Here is a 10,007-nt window from a genome sequence, read left to right on the forward strand (position 1 = left end):
TGGCAGCTTGCAGTCGTAGGGTCACATAGAGTCGGATACAACAGAAGTAAGATAGCAGCACACACATGTGGGCAACTAAGGTCCCACTTGCTGCATGTGGCACAGCGAAGCCAAAAGAAAGAAACAAGAAACGACTCGGTGACAGCCATGAACTTCCCACCCCACCACCTCAAGTATCTGCATTAGCCCCTGCCTTCACCCTGGCTGAAGCTCCCCCCCTCCACTATTCCTGGCATCCCATGTGCTGTCAGCCCAGGGGAGGGGAGGGATTTTGTAACTCTGCCTTCCTGTGGGTGAGGGCTCCCCCCACCCCGTTTCTCTTCCAACAGAGCTGTGGCTCATCTCCACGTGTGAGTACCAGTTCTCAGGTTTATCCTGATCTCTGGGGATGAGAAAGGAGGGGATTAAGGGCTCTAGCTACGAAGTTCCTTTCTTCCCCTACGTCACTCTGAAGGGTCACTTACCCTACCAGGACAGGGGCAGTGGCAGCCAGAGACAGTTACCCAACAAGTGAAAAGTAACTTAGATGAGGGACGGCAGAGCTGGAGGGATGTTCATTCTTAGACCTTCTCAGTGCTCACTGACTTAGAATCACATCTGAAAACAACAGCAAAGAATAGAAGGGATTTGTCAAGATAAGGGGATGCCCTGCAAAAGGAAATAGGGTGATCCCTCCCAGAAATTTCCAGCTAGCTTTCCGGAAAGCCACCCCAGGACTAATCAGAGCGACTAAGACAAGAGTAATAGATGCTTCTGTTTGCTAATGCCTGTCATTGCCAGGGATTGTGCTTTATCTTCATTATCTGATTTAAGATTTCAATGAATGTAGCAAGACAAGCAATATTATTGTCTCCACTTTACAGATGAGGAAACTGAGGCTCTGAGAGGCTGGCTCCTTTGCCCAGAGTCACACAGTCACTAAATGCTAGCCATGGATTACAACCCAAGTTGTTTTATCTGAGACTGGATGACCTCCAATGTCAACTATCATTTCTTCATCAACATATTTGCCTACTGGGCATCCTCACTGCCACCCTCCCATCAACTCTTACCAGCTGTACCTGGGTCAGAAGCCATTTTGCAGTGTAGGGTGCAGTGTTAGCAAAACAGTCTGCTGTTCAATACCCTTCTCTGTATCTATGGGGTTAAGTTCTGGGCATATCACCTTCAAGCCCAGTACAATAATTCTCCAGGAAAACAGCCTAAGCAGGTACACATTCTTAACCCTGGCCTTTCTCTCCTGGGCTTCCTTCTCAAGTCCTCCCTTCTTGTTACTTATTGAGTCCCTACCTGTCCTTCCAGGGGGCCATGTGGGGTCATGACAGTCACGGATTCCGGAGTCAGCCAGACCCCAGGTCATTCATTACCTCTGTAGTGGGGCTATGGTGTCACAAATGCGAGAGAGAAAAGCAAAGGGCCAGAAGATGCTTGGTATCCAGTAAATCAGCATTTTGAAAACTGAGTCACATCTAAGGCATGGGTTGGGGCCAGAATTTTTATGTGTTGACTTGGACACCATCCTTTCACATCCAGTCAAACTCTCTTTCTTGTCGGAGTTTAAATGTTCCTCCTTTGCCTCCCCTCCCCAGTCCCCTGAACTGAAATTCCTGGTTCCTTTCTCTCACTGTGTAGCATTCCCCTTTCCTGAAAATGCTTCGATTTGGCAGCAAAATGAACTGCACATTCTTTTTTTTCCTCACTGATTAACTTTTTATCAAATTTCATAGCAGTGTGGGGTGTCTCTTTTGGATCTTAGAGTCTCAGGGTTCAGAGACGTGGTAACATGGCCATGGTGAATTGGAGAATTTGGTCTCTGACAAGTACCTGCTGCTTTAAGCCTGATTCTGCAATGGCTGCCAGACAGTCAGCCCTCCACTGGAGCTGTCCTGCTCCATGGCCAAAGCAAGAGCATGGGCAGTGAACTGCAAGCATTTTCCCTTGGTCACGCCTTCCCAGCTGGTAGCATCGACATAGCCATAGATATAGGAGCTCCCAGAGCCTGTAATGGCAAAGGCCTGCAATCATACCCACCATGGGCACCGAGGACGCTTGAGCCCCTTCTTGGGGGTCCCAGCCAGCAGTGATGATTCCTGCCATCAGGCCTTCTTGGTGTCAGTGACAAATCTCCTTAAGGAGGCTGGCCACTGTGTGTACCAGTGGAGGCTCATTCAGTTCAATGCTGTGGAAACCAAGCTGATAAGTGACTGTGTCAGCTCCTGCCTGGGTATCAGCTGCTGAGGCTGAGCTGCAGCAGAAAATATGGTCTTGAATAGGGGTCAGCTTGGCAATGTAAGACCCAGTGGTGGCTCTGGAGCCTGCTCCTAGAACCATGCCCCCATCAACTTGCACAGCCATGAGAGTGGTCCCTGGGGAATCTTCCCGGTTCTCCCAGTCGGGGGCGATGGCCTCAGGCCCCCAGGCTGGTGCTGGCCCAGCTCCAGAGCAGCTACAAAAGTGGCCATCATCTTTCTCCTCCTGAACTGTACATTCTTGAAGGCAGCTTCCTGGTGGGTTTTTTTGCTTTTTTGGACATTGTGTTAGGTACACAGTGGGATAGTAAGGCCATTCTGGACACTGATTCATTGAAACAGTTACTTTTGGGCTCTGTTTAGAACAGGAGAAACTCCAGGTGACTGCAGCAGTGCTGGTCTGAGCACTCGGGGAAGGCTCAGATGCTTATTGCTAATACAGGCCACCTGGACCTGTAGTATCTTCCACACTAAGAGTGAAAACCCACCAGATGCACAGACCACACCCTGGCCTGGGAGCAGGGCCATTCACCTTGCTGTCTTTCATATGCAGGAACACCTCATTTTAATACAGGTGATAGGGTATACCAAAGTGGTAATTTTCCAACCTGTGGGGCAGAAGATCTCTGGGGAGAAGCAGAATTACCCCCAAGAGTGTGGCCTATGGGCTGAGTGACACTATGCTTCCTAACCGAGGTGTATTTCACTCAACTTTGGATGCCACGGGCGGTAAACCCACCAGTGTTTTTACATGCACTAGAAAATAAACACTGACATTAGATTATCGGCACAATGGCCAAGATTTCACCAATGGTCAAGAACACAACATTACTATAAATACCAAAGCCTAAAACAGAAAGCGTTCTTTGAATTTGCTAAAATAGTATATGGACTATTTTTTGAATTAAAGTAGGCATCTCTTTAAGCCAGATTCAGTAACATTCAAGTTTACTTTAAAATGTGAACTGAACTTACTACGGTACCATTTTCCATTTTTCAATGGCTGTAGGAAACACAGCTATTAAGGGTGATTTTGATCTTAAAAGAGACCTTCCTTTTCAATAATGTTGAAACTCCCTGGAGATTCCTGTGAAAAATCATTATCTCTCAGGGAGCAGATGAAGATTGAGCAGTAGGTCCCAGAGGGGCTGCTGATTAGAGACAATCAGTAAGGGAACAAGTCTATCCTGAAGTGTGGCTACCACACTCTGATCGTGTTACTCTCTAAAGTGAATATACTGTAGTTTCTGCCAAAATCACAGAAGGCCATAAAATAGACTAAGAAACATTATCCCTGGGGAGTGAAGAAGGCAGGGTGTTCACTGTCAAAGTATTTCCTTAAACCCGTGGCTCTATCAGATTTCTCCAAAGCGCATCCTCCTATCCATAATCACATTTTAATCTCACGAGTCTGACCAGAAAATCCACTTGGGAGACTTCTGCCTTGTGACTATTTGTGTGGCAATGGACTTTCAGAGAGGATGTTGCACATGGTCTGGACGTGAAGCCCACCCAGACGTCTTGGAGTCACTTTAGGGAAGCTATGTGAAATTCTGAATGACCATGACTTGTGTTTTTACAACTTGGTTTCTGAGGCCTGAAGGACTGAGTTTCAAATACTGAAAAACTGATTGACATTGGAAGATCAAAGCATTTAGTATTTGCAAGAAGACATGTCAACAATGATGTCATCATTTGAACATACCAGCCTTGGTGAATTTGATGGGATTCTGTGGCTGTCCTGGCACCAGAGGCTTAGCAATGCTGAAGATGCTGCCTCCTGAGTCTGCCTTCTGGTTCCTCAAAGGCAGCAGTGGCCCCTTGTCTGCCTGCGTCACCTCTACACTCAGGCCACTGCCCTCAGAGGGGCCCCCTTCTCCCTTAGCTGGACACCCGCTCAGGGTGTGAACCCAGGAGGCATCATCACCTTCAGAATACCTTCCTCACTTCTTCTAAAGATCAGAGTCTCAGAACCCAGAGGTCAGCTGTGCAGTTCGTGTGACCAGATTCGTCTCCTGGTATCTGCTCTGGGCTGGAAAGGACAGGAGGCAAGGCTTGGAGAGGACTCCCCTTCTGTTAACAACTCAGAGATCTGGATGCCAAAGGAGAAAATCATTCTATCTCTGCATTTCTTATCAGTTCTAACTGGCTGTTTCCATGGACCGTTTCTCTAGATGTTTTAATGGGCCCCATTAGACTCAAATCTAAGACCCCAGGATGATTAGAAATACACTCAAGCCTCTTGACATCCAGTGAGATTCAACTTTTCCTATTTGCAGGAAGATGATTTTACCTAAGTTGGGGGAAAATTGCCAGAAAGACAAGTGGTAAAACAATGAATGGTTTCTTCGAACTGAAGTTCTTGAAAGCAAAGAATTATTGAAGCCAGACACAAACGTACACTGGGGATTTTTTGGGTGGAAGTCATCAGGCCCAGCAGAGCTGGTGGCTGTCTGTCCAGGGCGGGCTCTCAGAGGGCTGTTCCTCAGTTTTTAGGGCAAGTGGGCCACCTAAAACTAAAGCCAAATGTTACGTCCATTGCCTGGAATTTGTGGAGTCCCTGCTACAAATACAGCCAGGACTAGTCATCTGGTGCTGACAGCTAGTTCCAAATACTCTTAACAGGAGTCAGAACCAACTCACCAGACCCTTTAGAGCATAGGGCAAAGGGCCCATGACCTAAGGGATTAAGGGGGTGACAAAGACTGTAATCCCAGGAGCCATAACCCAAGAATCAACGAGAGCTTGCTGCTAGAGGATGCTAACATGTGTCCTTTATTCTGATTGTGGGAGCTGAACTTTAGCTCCTAGTGAATTGGGAGATCAGGTTTGACATAAATACACTAACATGTGTAAAACAGCTAGCTAGTGGGAAGCTGCTATATAGCGCAGGGAGCTCAGTTCAGGGCTCTGTGATGACCTGGAGGGGTGGGATGAGGACAGGGGTGGGAGGGACACCCCAGAGGGAGGGGTTATATGCATACACATAGCTGACTCACTTTGTTATACAGCAGAAACTAACAACAATGTAAAGCAATTACACAGCAATTAAAAAAAAGAATACCATTAACTTCTTAGTGTCTTACTAAATGATTTGGGGGCTCCTGGTTTGTATGTTGGTGTTAAAAATGAAATGAACCTTATCCGTGCTTTCCACAAGTGCGGCTGGGGTGTCAGGAACACCGACCTGGCCAAGAAAACATCCTGACCTGGATGACTCACACCGGGGCCACAGGACTCGCTTTGCAGTGTGACACAGGTGGGTTTGCACCAGGCAGCTCCCCAGGATTGTGGCTCGAGGACCCCCTGAGCTGCCCGGGAGGAAGCACAGCCCCCTCGCTCCTCACTGCCCAGGTTGCTCGGGTGGAGGTGGGCAGGTCTACGCAGAGTGGGGTGGGGTGCGTTGGGCTTCCCATCCAGACTCTTCCCGCAGCCTGCCTGCCTCCTTCCGCCCCTGGATGGGACATGCCAAGTACAACACCCACGTGTACCGGGGTGGCATCTTCATGTCCTGTCTGGCTTCTATCTTTTTCTCATTTTAATGTATAAAATGCAGCCTCGCCTTTGGTGCTTGCGATTTTGCTTTGTTTGACATAATCTGGACCGGGCATCATAGTTCTTTCCCTGTGGTTGATCATTTCCAGACTGATTCTGAAAAGGCCAAGCTCTCCTGTTCTGTCACTTTGCCATTACGGAGGAATCAAGTTCCGTGCAAAGGACTCGCAGGGGCCAAGAGGCCAGGCCGCCCAACACACATCTCCCCGGACTCCTTGGCGGGGATAGCCTTTGTTTTCCGTGGAAACAGTCGTTAGCCTGTTGGCTGCTCTGACTTTGCACTGTTTGGAGGAAGCAGCAGGACACATGAGTGAAGCCTGGGACTACAGCAGTCCCCTTTCTGGAGCCAGGCCGGGCTGGCTGGCCTTGGCCTTGTCCAGCACTGGCCAGCACTGCTTGCAGCCAGGCCAGTCTCAGCAGGGGCCCAGAGGCCCCTGGTCCCCATGTCACCACCTCATCAGCTCCCTGGGGTCTCGAACAAACACTGCCTTCCCAGCCAAGGAAATAATGCTTTCCTTGTGATGCAAAGCCCCCTGGGGGGCTCGCGAGGAGCTTCCTGGCCCCACTTTGAGTGCAGCTGTCAGAGGTTCCTCGGCAAAGCAGCTGGCCGGTGGGCCCAGCTGGGCTCAGGTGGGCAAACAGTGGTTCAGAAGGGAGAGCCGGTTGTGGGGGGGGGGGGGGGCTGGATGTGTATTCCCACCCCCTCCCAGGGAGGTGCAGGCTCCATGTGGCTTAGTGATGTAGATTTCCCCTCCGTTTTCCGGTGTCAAAGCCAGAAATCTGGTCGGAGGCTTCTCAGGGCGTCACACCTGGGACTGCTCCTTCCAGAAGGAGAGATTGCACTGACGTTTCAGGGATGCTGGTTGAACCCTGGCTCTGAGTCTTTTCAAGGAAAGCATCTTTTGCGGGGAGGGGTCTGGGGCTTTTGCGCCTACATGTCCCCCAGGGACCGCTCCCCCTGACATTCAAGGGCACCTTTGGTTTTCTTAGTGACCAATGCCTGTTTGAAGATTCCCGCCTCTGTCCCTCCTCCCCTTCATTACAGACACTTCTTACAAACAAAACAAAAACCTCTGGGGGACTTCCCTGGTGGTCCAGTTAAACACTGGAATCCACCTTTCAGGGCAGAGGATGTGGGTTCCAGCCCTGGATGGGGAACTAAGATCCCACATGCCTAGGGGCAACTAAGCCCATGGCCCACAATGAAGACCCAATGCAGCCAAAAATAAAATAAATTAAAAAAAAACAACAACACAACAGAAACCTCTTGGACATCATTCCACTGTGATTGTCAAGATCCCACTCCCTATTTTCTGAGAACAACAGGTTCACCCAAACATCACTGCTTCAGTCTGGCCCCACACAAGGTCCCTCCCTTCTCCTTGAGAGCAGGACCAGGCCTGGCGTGCCTGCTGGCCCTAATGTCCAGCTGGATACTGGACACAGTGCATTTAAAAATTTATTTATTTATTTATTTATATTAATTGGAGGATAATTAACTTACAATATTGTGATGGTTTTTGCCGTACATCAATATGAATTGGCCATTAGTATACAGGTGTTCCATCCATCCTCAACCTCCCTCCTACCTCCCTCCCCACCCTATTCCTCCAGGTTGTCACAGAGCATAGATTTGAATTCTGCCCTGCTCCTGACACAAGGTTTTAAGACTCCCACCCACATCTTCCTTGTTGACACTGATGCCCCCGACTCCTGACTTCTGCTCCCAAAGAGCCACTTCTGAGGCATTCTTCAAAGCCCTATTTGTCTTACTTTCCCCTTGCAGACTTGTGTAATAACTGGAGCCTCTGATTTTTTTCTTTTCATTTTCCCACACCTTTCCACTGTTTATCATGTTCCATAAATTAGCATCTGAACATCTGTTTTGTTTCTCAATCCTTTGTACCAAACAAGTTTTCACTGTCTTGCATCCTAGTGCTGAGCATTAGAAAAATGTATAAACATGCATGTGTGTGAGACGCTGGACAACACACAAGCAACTAGAAGCTGGAATGTTCACCAAATGGTAAGTCCGTTCAATTTGTATATGAGCTCCCAGTGGGGAGAAATCATGGTTTTTCTCTTGTGGCCATTAGCTCTCATTTCTAAAATGTATACATTATAAACTAATACTTTTTAAATTGAAGTATAGTTGTTTAACAGGATTGTATTAATTTCAGTTCTACAGCAAAGTGATTTGGCTATGTATGTATATAGATAGATATGTATTTCTACTTATTTATTCAGATTATTTTCCATTATAGTTTATTACAAGATACTGAATTTAGTTCCTTGTGTTATCCTAATTTATATGCAGTAGTTTGCATCTATTGATCCTATACTTCTAATTTATCCCCCCTTCCTTCTCCCTTTGGTGACCATAAGTTTGTTTTTTTATGTTAATGAGGTTGTTTCTTTTTTGTTTATAGCTTCATTTGTGTTACTTCTTTAGGCTCCACATATAAGTGTTATATAATACTTGTTCTTCTCTGTCTGATTGCTGGGAGAAATATCAACCACCTCAGATATGCAGATGATACCACTGTAAAGGCAGAAAGCAAAGAGGAACTAAAGAGCCTCTTGATGAAGGTGAAAGAGGAGAATGTAAGAGCTGGCTTAAAACTCAGCATTCAAAAAATGAAGATCATGACATCTGGTCTTGTCACTTCATGGCAAGTAGATGGGGAAACAATGGAAAGAGTGGCAGATTTTATTTTCTTTGGGCTCCAAAATCACTGAGGACAGTGATTGCAGCCATGAAATTCAAAGATGCTTGCTCCTTGGGAGAAAAACTCTGACAAAGCTAGACAGCGTATTAAAAAGCAGAGCTGGGCAGCTCCACCCTGAACCTGTCAGGAAAGGGTGTGCGGCAGTCCTCCTGCCCCAGAGGATCCAAGAGGCAGAGGGGGCAGTGAGGAACCACTCGGCCTCTCTCTGCATCCAGCCAGGGGCGGCCCTTGCACCAGGTAGGCAGAAACTGAAGCCAGAGAATCTCTCATTGGACACCCAGGAAGGGCAGAAGGCAGGGGAAAGGAGGCTGAGTGACACCAGCATGTCATGGGGAGGGAGGCCGGACCCCGGCCCCTCTCTCAACTCCTCATCACCCAGAGCGCAGGTGCCCCTGTGAGTCCTGCTCCCCACCCACTGTTGAGAAGAGTTGGAAAAATTCTTCTCTTTGAGACAAGTTCTCCCATCTTGTTGGGGTGGGGTTCACCAGGGAAAAATCAGGGTCATTGTTTAAAAAGTACCAACTCATAGTGACTTGCTGCCTCTGTACTCTTACCATCAGGGTATCCCATCTTGCCAACGATTCACAGAGTACTGCTAAAAGGATTCCTGAACTATAACCATAGTCCTAATACCTTAATACCATACGTAAAAATAATCAACAGTAAGTGTTCAATATCATTGAATATTCAATTAGTGTTCAAATTTCCAGTTGCCTCAAAAATGTCACTGTTTCGTGATTTCTTTGAATTAGGAATCAAATCATTTCTATATGTGGCAATGGATTAATAGATTTTCAAACTCTACTTTAATCTACAAGGCCTCTCTCTCTCTCCTCCCCCAACCCCCTTCGCAATGCTTGCACATGTGATCTTTCCTGCAGGAAGGCTACCTTCGTAAACTCTTGTGCGAGGGACATACACGCTCACACCTTCTGCCCCAAGTTCAGTCAGTGCCTTTTAGGGCATTTTCCCTTGGAAGGTGACTTAGAGGAGGGTAAATCCCACTCAATAAAGTCCCAAGAGCTTGCCTACCCCCATGGCGCTTAAACCAGCAGGACAGAGTGGATGAGGCCTCGTGCTTGGATATAAGAAGGCAACCACATTCTCAGAGGCGGTCATGCCCAGGATGCGTCTTAGAGGACAAGTTTGCATTTTATTTGCTTATTTTTGACAATGTTACATGAGAAGTGAAAAGACAGAACAAAATCAAGGAATATCATTATACACCTTAGGTAATGAAAGCTTCTCTCCTTGCTGACTCTGCTGTCGGCACCTCCCCCACCCCGTTGTCTATTTGTGAATCGTGGGTGAGAATTCATTAGGAAGCCTGGACGTGCTGCTTGGTGAGTGCTCAGTGACTGCTTGGTCAGCCTTTCCTGAAGGATTTTACGCCAGGTTTAAGCCAAGATGAAATAAGTGCCAGGCCAGGGACTTCGATCAGCCCTTGAAATTAGTGATCTTCTTACAGATTTGG

At 47.5% G+C, this 10,007-nt stretch overlaps 1 pseudogene; it reads right to left on the reverse strand.

The window, feature by feature from the left end:
* Positions 1 to 1,767: 1,767 nt before the first annotated feature.
* LOC122448961 lies at positions 1,768 to 2,465 on the reverse strand (annotated as a pseudogene).
* Positions 2,466 to 10,007: the final 7,542 nt, after the last annotated feature.

The sequence above is a fragment of the Cervus canadensis genome, chromosome 10 (assembly GCF_019320065.1).
Source record: "Cervus canadensis isolate Bull #8, Minnesota chromosome 10, ASM1932006v1, whole genome shotgun sequence".
NCBI lineage: Eukaryota > Metazoa > Chordata > Mammalia > Artiodactyla > Cervidae > Cervus > Cervus canadensis.